The sequence below is a fragment of the Natrix helvetica genome (genome assembly GCF_964273705.1).
Source record: "Natrix helvetica genome assembly, chromosome: 11".
NCBI lineage: Eukaryota > Metazoa > Chordata > Lepidosauria > Squamata > Natricidae > Natrix > Natrix helvetica.
The window spans coordinates 5,664,160-5,679,386 of record NC_138562.1 but is presented as its reverse complement, the minus strand read 5'-3'; the positions used below and the strand labels follow the sequence as shown (position 1 = coordinate 5,679,386).

Sequence of the window (15,227 nt, the reverse complement as noted above, 5' to 3'; positions counted from 1 at the left end):
GTGTGCAAGAGACCTGTAATCAAAGCCATCCTGTGCCCAACAGAAATCGAGCCCACTAAAATGAAATGGAGTGACTTCTAGTTAAGACCTGCTTCTTCCCCCGAAGGCAGACAAGTTCCAGTCATAAAATCTAAATGAGCTGGCATCTTTGAAGGTTTCCAAGACAAGGCCTCCTGAGATAGTTGGCTTTCCCATCCCTTCCAAGGGCAGCTTCAGTCTATAACTGACCACATAGCCAGGATAAAGAGATGGATGGATAAAAGATGGTATGTAGCTGAATGTATGGATGGACGGATGGAGAATGGATGGATGGATGGAGAATGGATGGATAGACGGATGGACGGATGGACGGAGAGACAGATGGATGGATGGATGCATGCATAAATGGATGAGAAAGAGAGAGATGAGACAGTTCTCTCTGAAGTGAGAGACATGAGTTGATATTTCTGGGAATTAAGCAAGATTGCTTGAAGTAATGCTAACTCTTGGAAGCCGGGATCAAATCTGACAAGAAGCCATCAAAGCACATCATTGAAGAGGTGGAATTTTTTTTGCAGCAGAAGTCTTTTTGAGGGCTCAGAGAATTCAGAAACAATGCAACCAGCCTCCTTCCTTACCTTAAACAGCCTTTCAGGGCAAGTACCTTTCATAAAGGCTTCTGCACAGTTTGCAGGGTGATTATCCTGGCATCTCTTGAAGTTACAGAATAACTGTCAGAAACTGGCGCTTCGCATTTTGCAAATGTTGTGATTTTGCACTCAGGAGTCCTTCTGAGGGTTTTTTTTCTTTGAGGGGGGAGTCTCCTGAAACTCCTCTGGTCATTCTGTTGGGGGGGGGGGCAGGGCTTTTACCCCAAGTTATGCCATGGCAGTATGACTATCTTCCAAGAGCAGAAATTTACCCCTATTTCAAAGTAAATCCCATTAAGTTCAAGGGAACTTAGCCCGGAGGAAACGAGTCAGATTGCAGCCTTCAAGGCTTTACAACGTATTCCTCGTGAGTAAATTGCCCGAAGTCAAGACGGTAACATAGAGATGCCTGCCAGCTTGAGAAATGCTCGTGTATTTTTGTCCGTTTTCGCTCCCATCCCTTTAATTCTCTGGCCGAGAAGCGGGAGAGAGAGACGTGGGAAAGATTTGGGGTTCAGGCAGGGAGCGTGCAGAACGTTGTGACTTTGGGGTTCAGGCAGGGAGGGATGAGATTGGGGTTCAGGTAGGGAGCATGCAGAACGTTGTGAATTTGGGGTTCCGGCAAGGAGGGATGAAACTGGGGATCCGCTCTTGAGTGTAACTGAGATCTGAGCCCATTTCTCGTTCATGGCAACGATCTTTTGCACGCTCCCACCCCTAGGAAGAGCCCCGTTGCAAGACACCACAACCAGCCCTTGCACGTCTGAACCCCGCAATTCCTGGCACGCCTGAACCCCGTAAACAAGAGACACGCATCCCAGCCCAGTGCCCACCCCGCAGCATCTGGAGCTCTCCCCTCCCCTCCCTCATTTGGAAGAACCATGCAGAAGAAGGAAAGCTCCTAGCCCGGGTAACGGCGCCAGACGCCCCCAACTCACCTCAGCGAGCGACACGCGGGGCTTCTACCTCATCCGGAGGTCCCGCTCCCCTTGCGCGGCGGGAGGAAAATCAAGGGGGCGCGCGTCATCCTCTTCCTCCCTCTCACCACAATTCAGGCGCCGAGGCCAGGGGACGGGAGGGGGCGGCGGGGCGGCGCAGGCGGGGGTCTGGGAGGGTCGCCCCGCGGCCTCTTCTTCCATGAGTCTCTTGGGTGGGGTGGGGTGAGGTGGGGGCTCCTCCCAAACTTGCCCATCCGCCCACCGCCAGGCGAAGAGCAGGCGCGTCTCCCTGGGCGAAGCCTGTGTCGGAGCTGCGCGGATCCACGGGGCAGACGAGGCGGGGGGAGGGATTGGGGAGAGGGGGGAGCGACGGGGAGGGGGAGGCAGGCGAGCAGCTTTAGCTCTCGGGATTGGCTACCCAGCCAGCCGCCGCCGCTGCTGCCGCTGCTGCCGCGCTTCGGAGGTTCGGGGGTCGAGAGTGGGCAGAGCCCCCGGGAAGCCGCCGCGCGCCCCTCGCCTCCCCTCCGGCCCCGCCGGGCACGAGAGACTGAGCGGGCTGGTCCAGCCCCAGCGACGGCAGCGACGGCGGCTCCTTCTCCAGCTTTTCCCCGCGGTAGAGGCAGCCGCTTCCCCGCCTGCTCGCCAGTCGGTCTTCCCAAGCTGAAGTTGGCGGTCCTTCTTCCCTCCCACCAGGGAAAGGGGGTTAGGGGATCGTCGTTTCCTTTGGTTTCTGGTAATTGCACCCTTCCTTCCTTCCTTCCTTCCTTCCTTCCTTCCTTCCTTCCTTCCTTCCTTCCTTCCTTCCTTCCTTCCTTCCTCCCTTTCCCTTCCCGCCTTTCTGCTTTCCTCCCCCTTCCTTCCTCCCTCCCTCCCCTTCCCGCCTTTCCACCTTTCTCTCCCTCCCTCCTTCCCTTCCTGTTTTCCTCCTCCATCCTTCCCCCTTCCTCCTCCTTCCTTCCCCCTTCCTTCCTTGTTTCTTTCTCTCCCTCCCTCCTTCCATTTCTCTTTTCCTCTCCCTTCTCTCCCTTTCTTCCTTCCTCCCTTCCTTTCCCTTCCCGCTTTTCTACTTTCCTCCCTCTTTTCCATCCTGTTTTCCTCCCCCTTCCTTCCTTCCTTTCTCTCCCCCCCTTCCTTTCCTGTTTTCCTCCTCCACTCTCTCCCTCTGTTCCTTCCTCCCTTCCCTTCCCACCTTTGTACTTTCCTCCCTCCTTCCCATCCTGTTTTCCTTCCCCCTTCCTTCCTTCCCTTCCTTCCTCCCTCCCTCTCTCCCTCCTTCCCTTCCCTTCCCTACCTGCCTTTCTACCTTCCTGCCTCCTTCCTTCCTTCCCCCCTTCCCGCCTTCCTCCCTTCTTCTCTCTCCCTCCTTCCCTTCCTGTTTTCCTCCTCCTTCCTTCCCCCTTCCTTCCCCCTTCCTTCCTTCCTTCCTTCCTTGTTTCTTTCTCTCCCTCCCTCTTCCCTTCCTGTTTTCCTTGTCCCCTCTCCCTCTCTCCCTTCCTCCCTTCCCTCCCCTTCCCACCTTTCTACTTCCTTCCCTTCCTGTTTTCCTTGTCCCCTCTCCCTCTCTCCCTTCCTCCCTTCCCTCCCCTTCCCACCTTTCTACTTCCTTCCCTTCCTGTTTTCCTCACTCCTTCCTTCCTCTCCCCTTCCTTCCTTCCTTCCCTTCCCTTCCTGCATTTCTACCTTTCTCTCCCTCCCTCCTTCCCATCCTGTCCCCCTCCCTTCCCCCTTCTTCCTTCCTCCCCCCTCCCTCCCTTCCCGCCTTTCTACCTTTCTCTCCCTCCTTCCCTTCCTGTTTTCCTCCCTTCCTTCCTTCATGTCTCCTTCCTTCCGCCTTTCCTTCTCAAAATGTAAAAGCAGTATTTCAAAGACAGCTGTTTCATTCACCACTGCCAGCACAGTACAAGGGAGAATTTTCCTTCCATTAGAACTTGTGTCATGGCAAGCAAAGATATCCTATCTGGCATTTGTAATATTTTTTACTGAATATATTTGTCTCATGAGAGGGGAAAGGATTCTATCAGAACCATCTCGGCAAGAATTACAGAAGTCAATGAATGCAAACCAAAATATTTTCGAAAGAAAAGTAGGTGGAAGAAAACAGGCAGATGAGAAACTTCCAAAAAAGAATGCTTGAGGACCATTGCATCGGTTTTTCTTAAATGAAGAACAACAGATTAGAACAATTGTCAATCAGATTATCCCTTTTTTCTTTTTGTATCGTTCTTTTGACTTGTTTCCCCTTCTACTCCCTTTTATTTAAAGCATAGCAACCAAAGTATAAAGCAGGCAAGGGATTATGGATGGATGATTCTTGTTTTCAATTCTTGATTTAAACTGTCTTCTCTTATATATCCATCTTCATTCCTCTTCCCTCCCCCCCACCCTCTTTTTGTAGGCAGGTGATACCATTAGAAGTTAGACAGGAAAGAAAGAAAAAGCTTTTTGATATAGGGCAATATGATTAAAAGCTAGAGTAAGAGATAGAAATACAGGGAATTATCAACGTATTGCATTTCTGTTTGATAAAATGAAAGTAATAAGGAGAAATAGGTGGAATAATTGAATAATGCTAGACTGTAATCAAATATAGATGTGTATTGTGATGGGAATTTTATAAGTTGATGGAATGTATCATAATGTTCAATTTGACTTGTTTGTACTGGAATGTATGGCGCCCAGGTGCCACACTGCTCACGCATTGATTTGACATTTTTATAAAAAAAATTAAAACAATTAAAAACTTGAAAAAACAAAAAGAACAATTGTCTATCATCCCAGATGCCTACCAGTCATCTTTCACACAAACACACACAAATAGGTATGCAATAGAGGAGAACCTTTGTAGCTCAGGGTTGAACTGAGGAGTCCTTGATGCTCCTGAACTTGGCTGTTTGCTTGCAGACGTTTGTTACCTAACTAGGTAACATCATCAGTGCAGTTGGGATTTGCTCTGTTTATATGCAGTCTTCGTGGGGGGTGGGGGTGGGGGGTTTTCTCCTTGGCAGTTCCTTCATTAGGATATTGACATTGAGTCTTTATTGATTAGCCCTTGGGCCATATCAAAGCGCAAAGTCCTGCAAACAAATCATTACCAAAAATTTAATAAAAGCCATTTAAAATGGAATTTGATAAAATACAATTTAAAATGGAATTGGGATAAAATACAATTTAAAAATGGAATGGGAATAAAATACAGTCGGAAATGAAATTGGAACAGAATAAAGTAATTTAAAATATAGATAAAATATGGTAAAATTATATTTCGGTGTCACCCCTGCAATCTACCCCCAATCAGTCCCACGTATGCAGATCTCAACCAAACCATTTTGTTTTAAGGACTCTGCTGTGTTAAATGTCATTTTTCGGTTGTGGCTGCACTTAAGATAAGTTGTTTTGATATGGGGATCCCAATGGGTCCTTTTGATATATGGATGAAGGTACCTGTCTCTCACCCCCTTATACAAGCAACAATCCAATAGGATGTGAGCCAAGTCTTCTACCTCTGCTGCTCCGCAAATGCAGAGACACTCATTGTAGGGTATAGAGTGGAATCTCCCATATCTGACTATTGTGTCAAGCCGTTCGAATCTCACTCGCGTAAATATCTCCCTAAGATGCTTTGGCTGTTGTAACTTCAAATAGCTGTCTACTTGAAAAGTATGTTTGTATTTACTCAGCCATTTCAAGTTACCCACCTTACAAAGGATAGGTAGGGTATTGTTTTCTGTTTGGTTGTTTAAACATCTGCTTAACATCTTTAAAAAATAAAAATGTCTGTAAGCAAACCACCAAGCTGAGAGAGTACTAAGGACTCTGCAGTATAGTGTGCCCATAAAAATATACGTCCCCATAGAAGGGAAAGAAAGCTGCAGCCCTATGAAGGGTTTCGTACTGAAAAATGCTCATTACTGTATTTTAAATGGTTAGGTGAATCTATATTTTTCAGTCAAGCACATCTGCTAAAATCTCAACAGCTATTTGAATATCTGGGGTTTCTCTACTTATTCCCATTTGCTCAAGCATGGATATTAATTGACCAACGGGGAAAAATGACTTTCACATGAGAACCAGTGAGGGGAAAGAGGGGAGGGGAAAGCGTAATTAAATCCTTCCCCTGGGCCTTTCAATAGCTTTGATAAAGATATACAACCCTTTGTGAATTTTACATTGGGAATCAGATGCCCCACCTTTCTTCCAGCAGAGTGAGAATTCCTGCTTAACAGACAGTTGCTCTACCAATCAACGCAAGGCTGGGAAACAGAAGTTAAGCCTCTCTGACTCAGGAGACTTCTCTTCATCCGGCATGGGCATCAGAGAGGGTCTGCTCAAGATCCTACCACCATGAGAAGTGCATGAACCAAAATGCAGCTTTCTCAGGAGCAATGTAGTGGAATTTCCAGCTAAAGGGTGTGTGTGTGTGTGGGCATGGAGAGTGAAAAGACTGGCTTAAAAAGTCCTTTAAAAGGAGGACATGATAGAGGCCAAAGAACCCCTGGAATTTCTGAAGCCTTTATTTAGCAACAGCAATTGCATTTAGGGCACCAGAGTCAGACAGTGAGGAGGTTGGGCAGGAGCATGGGCCAGTCCTGGAATCTGGGGAAAGCTCGGACGAGGGCTCTGTGTCAGAGGCCAAGGCCATCTGGCAGTGATCAGGTGCCTATGGAGCTAGGCAGCAGTGAGGCAGAGCAACAGCTAAAGCCTGGCCCCAATGTGCACCTGCACAGAGCTGCCAAAAGAAAAGAACAACTCAGATATCAGGGTCAGCTTGGGAGTAAAGTCACAGGTGGAAGGTGAATGGCACCTCCCATAGGAAATATAATAGAGGAGCGAAAGGGGAGTGGGCTTTTGCAGGAAACAATTCATTCGTTTGGTTGTTCGATTCATTTCAGGAGTGTGAAGATCTGTCTGTGAATCTCAAGAGACTCTGTGCCCAGTCTTTCCTCGCACAAGCCTCATTTGGAAAATATTGACATGGCAGCTTTCCAAGATAGATAAGGTCCGTAGTCATAAATATTCCTTTGAAAGACTGTTTGCCAGGTCTTTGCTGAATGTGAATGAGAGGAATTCACATTTGTTTAATAAAAGTGGTTTTGTCAGGACCAGGACTTTGCCTCGTGCTTTTGGGGGAAGCCTAGGTCAGAAGGTTAGGCTTCTCTGTCACCCCATAGTGCTTTGCAGTGGTCTCTGGGCGGTTTACAATGGAAGCATTATTTGCATATTTCCCTCAACAATCTGGCTCTTCATTTTACTGACCTTGGAAGGATGGAAGGCTGAATCAACCTTGAGTCCATCAAGATCGAATTCTAGGCTATGGGCAGAGTTTGCCTGCAATACTGCACTTTAACCACTATGCCAACAAGGCTCAGTTATTCATTCATTCTGTTGTGGCCTGCTAGCAGCCAGCAGAGCTGGCAGCAGATTCGGACAGTGAGGAGGTTGGGGAGGAGCATGGGCCAGTCCTGGAGTCTGGGGAAGGTTCGGACGAGGGCTCTGTGTCAGAGGCAGAGAGGGGGCCAGGGCCATTTGGTAATTATTTGCTGCCTCCAGAGTCTGATATCAGTGAGGCAGAAGAACAACGGGAGCCTGTTCCCGGTGTGCGCATGCACAGAACTGCCAAAAGGCAAGAACAATTAAGAAAACAGGGTTGACTCAGGAGCAAGGCTTGGAGATGATTGGCCCCTCCCATAAGACATAAAAGAGGAGCAAATGGGATGTAAGCTTTTGCAGGAAGCAATTAGTTCATCTGGTCGGTTCAAGCTTTGAAAGGTTCTGTTTGACTCTGTGCTAAGCTTGGCCTTGCTCTACATTCGGCAATTAGGTCTCTGGCAGCGTTTCAAGGGAGATAAGGTGGGTGTTTATCAACATTCCCCTGAAAGACTGTGGCAACTCAAGTAGACATCTGTCAGAACCTTCGCAGACTGTTTGTGAAGCCTTGAGGGCTGTGAATGACCATAATTTAGAGCCGTATAAATAAAAGAGGGTTTTGGGGACTAAGATTGTGATTTATGCTTTCTCAGGAATCCTGGGTCAGAACACATTTATTCATTCTTTCACGTTTGTCCACTGCCTCTCAGTGACTCTGGGAGGTTTACAAAAATCTGGTTGTTCCCAAAAGAATGTAGTGAGTCTGGTGAGATTCCTGTAAATAAGCAGGCAACAATAAAGAAGTAAGATCAGTTCAGTTGTTCTGGTTCCTTGCACCTGATAGGTAATCCCAACATTGCAGACTATATTGACTCCTGAGTTGCATATGAACTCTTTGCTCTGCTTTCAGCACCTGGAAAGGAAAATCTGGCTATTGTTATTGTTGTTGAATTGTGCTGCATTATTTAATTGTGAGTTTGGAAGCAGTTGTTGACTTTTGCTGAGGGTTTTGTGGTATACCACTCAGAATCGACTGAGTCTGGCAGTGTAGAAATAATGCAAATAACAATAGCACTTAGACTTATATACCACTTCACAGTGCTTTACATCCCTCTCTAAGCGGCTTACAGAGTCAGCATATTGTCCTCAACAATCTGGGTCTTCACTTTACCCACCTCAGAAGGATGGAAGGCTGAGTCCACCTTGAGCTGGTGAGAATCAAACTCCTAGCAGTGGGCAGAGTTAGCCTGCAATACTGCATTCTAACAGGAAGGAAGGAAGGAAGGAAGGAAGGAAGGAAGGAAGGAAGATAGCAATAGCACTTAGACTTATATACAGCTTCACAGTGCTTTTACAGCCCTCTCTAAGTAGTTTACAGAGTCAGCCTCTTACCCCCAATAATCTGGGTTCTCATTTTATCCACCTCGGAAGGATGGAAGGCTGAGTCAACCTTAAGCCGGTGAGATTTGAACTGCTGAACTGCAGCTAGCAGTCAGCTGAAGTAGCCTGCAGTACTGTGCCACCTCGGATCTACAAATCAGTAGAACCAATGCCAAGCAAAACTTTCTAGAATTAGAAGAGATTCCTTCCTTACTGGAACATGTGCAGGTAATCCTTGACTTACAACTGTTCATTTAGTGACTGTTTGAAGTTACAACATCGCTGAAAAAAGTGACTTATGACTGTTTTTCACATGGCCACTTCAGCCTCCCCATAGGCATGTGATCAAAATTTGGATGCTTGGCAACTGACTTAGATTTATGATGGTTGAGTGTCCTGGGGTCATGTGATCAGCTGTAAGGAGTAGGTGGGCCATGTAGACAACAGAGCCGGACTATGGCCCTGAGAAAATTCTCTTATCTCTTTCTCAGAGCGGCCAGTACAATAACATCTTCATACCTGTGGATTGGCTGAGTCCACACTGGACTGTTGGGGGGGCCTTTAATTTCTTACTTGTACTCCCTGAGGGACTTACAGCCTGCTTTGAATCTGCCCTGCTATCACCCCCTTCCAATGAAAAGTTCCTTTTGAAATGCCAAGTTTCAAGAGTCTTTACTTTCTTGAATAAGGGGGAGAGACTGGGCCTTACAAGTACATTCATTCTGTTACTTGAAGTTGACGCTAATGATCAAGAACGACTTGATAGCTCTTCATCCACAACTTCCAGCTTCTAAAAAGAAAACTGTGAGGCAGCGTTGGCTTGACCTGTTCCTCAGCCAGACCGTCTATTGATGAAAAGGTCTTGCATTGAGGGAAATGTCAACTTGTCTGATTAGAGAAAGATCAACAGCTACGTTTATCAGTGACTGGAAACCCCATATGGACTTTTGCTGAGAAAAGAGAAAAACGAACTTGCGATTGATGGGTTTGAAGATTGGAAAGGGGCGCTTATGGAAAGAAGAAATTGTAATGTAACTTTAGAGAGAGAGAGAAAGTGCAAACTATAAATGTCACTATAACAACTGCCAAGATCGAAAGCAGCTTCTGTACAATTTTTCTCATCCTTTTCTGCTTCTTTTTTCTATTTTTTTCACTATTGATTACTTTTTATTTATTATTTTATTGTTTCTACTTTGTTAAAAAACGCCTTCAATAAAAATTATAAAATGCTTTATCTCCTTTGTTGTTCTTCTCGGCACTCTTCCAGGAGTTTTAGCATCTACTTTGTATTGTGGTGACTAGAACTGAACGCAGAATTCCAAGGGAGGTCTCAAAAGTAAAAAGGTATTATCACTTATCTGGAAAGGATCATCAGTGAAAAAAGTCTAGCAAACTCTGGAGGCTTTTTGAAAGCATGGAATATAATGAAATCTGTCACTGAGCTTAGAGTGCTATTGTCACTGAAAACCAAGGCAACATATATCTTAATGTCAGTACTTTTTAACATATTGTAAAAACTAATGTGTATTGCTGGTCTTTGGCCATAATAAAGATTTACTTACTTGCTTACCAAGGCAACAAAATACTGTAAAATAAGTTTGCTTACTTGGTTTCTAAGCAGTGACATGCGGTGATGTTTATGACTGGTGAGGCTGGTGACATCATCAAACCGCGTGGTTGCTCCGATCGCACGGGCGCAGCCCAAACGGAGAAGTTTCTTTTCTCAGAAATGTCAGAAAGGGACAGACAGGCTGCTGCAGCTCCACTGAAAAGACATTTCTGAGAAGAGAAACTTCTCCTCCCCCCCCCCCTTCTAGCACTGACGTTGTTACCTAGGCATTTTTTGCATCGGGCGAGCCCGGGATCCTTGCAAGGGGAATGGGAAAATGTGTGCAGGCGGCTCCTCAGCAGCGCACAGCCTCAGATTAGCGCAGCCATGATTCTCTTCCCCTGCACACGTGGTCCCATTCCTCTCCTTCCTAAGTCAACATGAAGGGGACTGCAGCTGCGCTGATTGAGGCTGGAGCTGAGGAGCCGCCTGCATGCGTGGTCCCATTCCCCTTGCAAGGATCGTGGGCTCGCCAGATGCAAAAAATGCCTAGGTAACAACGTCAGTGCTAGAAGGGAATGGGCAGGGAGAAGGAGGAGAAAGGACAAGTTTCTCTTCTCAGAAATGTCAGAAAGAGGCAGGCAGGCTGCCGCAGCTCCACTGAAAAGACATTTCTGAGAAGAGAAACTTCTCCTTTCTCCTCCTTTCTCCCCCCCCCCCCTTCTAGCACTGATGATGTTACCTAGGCATTTTTTGCATCGGGCGAGCCCAGGATCCTTGCAAGGAGAATGGGAAAACGTGTGCAGACGGCTCCTCAGCACACAGCCTCAATAAGCGCAGCCGCGGTCCCCTTCATGTTGGTTTAGGAAGGAGGGGAATGGGACCATGTGTGCAGGGGAAGGGGATCACGGCTGTGCTAATCTGAGGCTGTGCGCTGAGGAGCCGCCTGCACACACTGTCCCATTCCCCTTGCAAGGATCCCGGGCTCGCCCGATTCAAAAAATGGCGAGATCGGCATACTTGGGGCTGCTGCTGAGATGTCCAGGGAGGCTAAACCAAGCCGCGCGCCTCTCCAGCCACTTTCGCGGCTTCCTGGAGTATTTTTTATTTATTTTCATGATGAGAGCGGTGCGGCTCTTCCTCCCCTGCCTCCCTTGACTGCACGTCACTGTTTCTAAGAGTCATTATGTATCATCAGATACATAAGCAGATCAATACTCTGTTTCCAGGAGAAAGATAACAGAAATATGGATCCCACCTTCTAGACATGAGTCCCCATCAGTGATGGGATTCAACCCACTTAACAACCGGTTGGCCAAAAATGTGAGTGCGCGCACCTGCGCGGCTTCTGCTATTTGGTGAGGGTCAGCTGAGCAGCCTTTGGGAGCCTGCCCCACTCCATCTCTGGTCTCCGGGGCCTCGGCTGCTTCTCTTGCTGGGAGAGAGAGAGTCTCTTGTTCAATTTAGCAGCTTCGAGCCATCGCTTTCTTCTAAGTCCCGGAAAGTGCACAGCACAGAGAAGAAGCAGCCATGCTGAAGGCTGGTTCTCTGTGCCACAGCTCTTTCTGGATGGGACTAACAGGAAGGCTTGTGCACATGTCCACTCCAGAAACCAGAAGTACATTTTCTGGCAGCTCCTCTTCCTGGCTGTGACCCAGACGAGCGCGTGCATGCTCCCTTTTTGGCACTTGGTGCTGAAAAGTTTCGCCGTCACTGTTCTAATCCAAGTCCTTGCTCAGACAGGACATCATGTAGCATTTCACAGAAATGGCTCTGCAATCTCTTCTTAAAATCCTTCAGTGATGGAGCACCCGCAACTAGTAAAGGTAAGCCATTCCACTGGTTAATTGTTCTCACTGTCAGGAAGTTTCTCCTTAGTTCTAGGTTGCTTCTCTCCTTGATAGGTTTCCATCAATTTCTTCTTGTCCTGCCTCAGGTGCTTTGGAGTATAGGTTGTCCCCGTCTTCTTTGTAACTCATGCTCATCTTTTTCTAGACCAGCTTCCCTTGATATATATTTGGCATATAGGTTGAATAAATAAGGGGATAAATATGTCTATGGAGAGTATCAGTCATCCCGGTCACGATTGTCCCAAAGGGGCTTTTTCCAAAAGGCAACTGGACTTCCTTGTTTTTTTTCCCCCTCCTTTGAAAATGTTACCTCTCACCCAAGAAACTTCATCAGTTCTAACTTAAACCAAGAAAGTCCAGTTGTCTTTTGGAAAAAAAGCACTTTTAGGACAAGAGGAGAATATATAGCCTTGTGATACCCCTCTTCCAACCAGGAGTCAATTTGTTTTACTATGTTTGTTTGTACTGGGGTCTCTTGATCAGAGGTGGGATTCAGTAGGTTCTGACCAGTTCTGGAGAACCGGTAGCACAAATTTTGAGTAGTTCAGGGAACCGGTAAATACCACCTCTGGACTGGCTCCATCCCCATCTATTCTCTGCCTCCCGAATCCCAACTGATCGGGAGGGAATGGGGATTTTGCAGTAATCTTCCCCTGGAGTGGGGAGGGATTTTGCAATAATCTTCCCCTGGAATGGGGAGGGAATAGGGATTTTGAATTTTCCTTCCCCTGGAGTGTGGAGGGAATGGGATTTTGCAGTTTCCTTCCCCTGCCACTCCCACCAGGCCACGCCCACCAAGCCATGCTATGCTTACCAAGCCATGCCACACCCACCAAGCCACGCCCACAGAACCAGTAGTAAAAAATGTTGAATCCCACCACTGATCTTGATCTGTATATAAGTTTCTCATGAGGATAACAAGATGTTCTGAAATTCCCATTTTCCTAGTATGATGTGATGGACACAATCTAAGGCTTTTCTCTACACTGAAGCCCATTATATATATATATATATATATATATATATATATATATATATATATATATATATATATATATATATATATATATATATATATATATATATATATATATTTGGGGGGGGGATATTTTTAATACTACACTATCTGTTATTCACCTATTCTGTTACACAAAGAGTAATACGATAGAGCTGTGCTTCTCATCCTTGGTGACTTAAAGATGTCTGGACCTCAACTCCCAGAATCCCCAGTTTTGGGATCCAGTATATAATTGCTACTTTCTGGTTTTGCTGAATAGAATAAAATATATCATGAACCTCATAGCTGCACAATGTTCCAGAACGTTTTAAAAAGCAGATGTCCAGAAAACAGTAGGGAAAGTAGGTGCTTAAAGAAAGAGATACTTTTAAATAATAAGGTATTTTGATGAAGAGGCCAATTTCTTTTTTCTTTTTAAAATGTCCTACTTAGTGGGGCTGATCCTAGGATGGTTGTGCACATAATTCCACCTTTTCCTTCCTATCTATAAGTGTCCTAATTATGAATATGCAACCATTGTGCAATTATGGCTAATGCAGTTATGATGATGCCATTGAATTAAGGGTTTTACTTTAAATAAATACGTGGTGATAAAATGAAGAAAGAAACACTGCAGAGATGGGGATCTCTCTAATAAAGAAATGTAACATTAAGGAAGACTCTCTGAAAGCCAAGCCCTTAGAACAGTGATGGCTAACCTTTTTGTCCTCATGTGCCGAAAGTGCATGCGCCAGTACAACAGCATGTTCGTGTGTGCCCACACCAGGGGTGGGTTCCTGCCAGTTCTAACCTCTTCTATAGAAGAGGTTCCACAAATCTACACTGCCGTTTAGAACCGGTTCCAGCTCCCTCCCCCCGCCCGTCCACACATCATCAAGATGAAGAGCGAGAGGGGGAATTCTGGGAGTTGAAGTCCACAAGTCTTAAAGCTGTCAAGTTTGAACACCCCTGGGGGTTTTTTCTAAAGGGCTAGGGGTGCAAGGGTCTTGTAACTTGACAGCTTTAAGACTTGTGTGCTTCAAATGCCAGAGTTTCTGAGTCAACATTTTGGTTGCTAAGCAAGAGCATTGTTAAGTGAGTTTCACCACATTTTACAAGTTGGCCATGCCCATCCAGTCACATGACTGCCAAGCCACTCGGTCAAATGGCTGGCAAGCCACACCCACCCGGTCACATGGCCGGCAAGCCACTCCCACCCAGTCACATGGCTGACAAGCCACTCCCACAAAGCAGGCCACACCTACAGAAGAGGTTCTAAAAAATTTTGAAACCCACCACTGGCCCACACCCATAATACAATGCGTGCAGCACCCTGTCACACATACACACCCCACATCCCATTTAGGGCCTAGCAGACCTCCCTGAATCCTCCTGGAAATCCTCCAAAAAAGGGGTGCAGGGAGGCGCTGCACCACCTGCACTCCTCCCCCCCCCTGTACATGCCTATTTCAGTGGTGGGTTCCGTATCCCGTTGCAACCGGTATGGTTGCAATGGGGCCTGGTATCAACCACATGAACGGGCACATGTGCGCAGCATGCGCATGCATCCTTACCTCTTGCGACGCCTCTGTGAGCTTCGGCGGAGCATCACGCAGGCACCCATGCGCTCTGTGTGCATGTGCAGAAGTGCCGAAGAGCTCAAATACAGGTAAGGAGCTCAGGCGGGTGGGTGGGCCCTCCGGAGCAGCATACCGGAACGGTACCCCGTGCTCCGGGCAGGCACCTGTACACCCATACCGGGGCATACCACCCGCAACCCACTACTGCCTACGCTATTACAGGAGTTATGTCGGCCTTGTATTTCTCTCTAGCATTCATCTCCATTGTTCATTGATGCATTTCCTTCCTCTCTAGGATTTACCTCTATCTTCTCCTGTGAGACACTTCCTGTTCCTGTTGGACGTATATCGATGGATTGTATAGTGTTTTGCAGAGAGCCGAAAATCAGCTGGCCAGCAGTGCATGCTTGGTGGAGCTCAGCTGGGGCTCGGGTGCCAGCAAAGAGACCTCCGTGTGCCACCTGTGGCACGCGTATCATAGGTTCACCATCACAGCCTTAGAACATAGAATATATAGTCATAGGGCTGGAAGGCACCTCAGGGGTCTTCTAGTCCAAACTCCCTACTAAAGCAGGAGACCTTATACTATCTCAATCAAACGGTTATCCAATCTTCTTTTGAAAACCTCAAGGGATGGAGTACTCACAACCCAAATAAACTATTCCACTGTTTAATTGTTCTCGCTGTCAGAAAATTCCTCCTTACTTCTAGGTTCTCTCTTTGACAAACTTCCACTCATTGTTTCTTCTCTTGCCTTCTGGTGCCATGAAAAGGTCTCACTGAGGACTTCATGGGTTTTTTTGTGGTTTCTTCATCTACAAGCAGAGATCAACTATGGAACCCAAAAGACAGGAGTGGACATAGGGATTTTAATTTGGAAGACACTATGAATTAAATGGCCTTGGGCATTGTCTGTTCTCTGAGATAACCCAGAGATCTT

The 15,227-nt window shown here is 46.7% G+C and overlaps 1 protein-coding gene across 1 annotated transcript in view; it reads right to left on the bottom strand.

Moving 5' to 3' along the window:
- Positions 1 to 1,670, bottom strand: part of TRPC5 (transient receptor potential cation channel subfamily C member 5) — a 219,587-nt gene extending 217,917 nt beyond the window's left edge. Inside the window, exon 1 of the mRNA XM_081963976.1 lies at positions 1,568 to 1,670. The gene's annotated coding sequence lies outside the window, so the exon portion shown is untranslated. The remainder of the gene's footprint in view (positions 1 to 1,567) is intronic.
- Between the last annotated feature and the right edge of the window lie 13,557 nt (positions 1,671 to 15,227).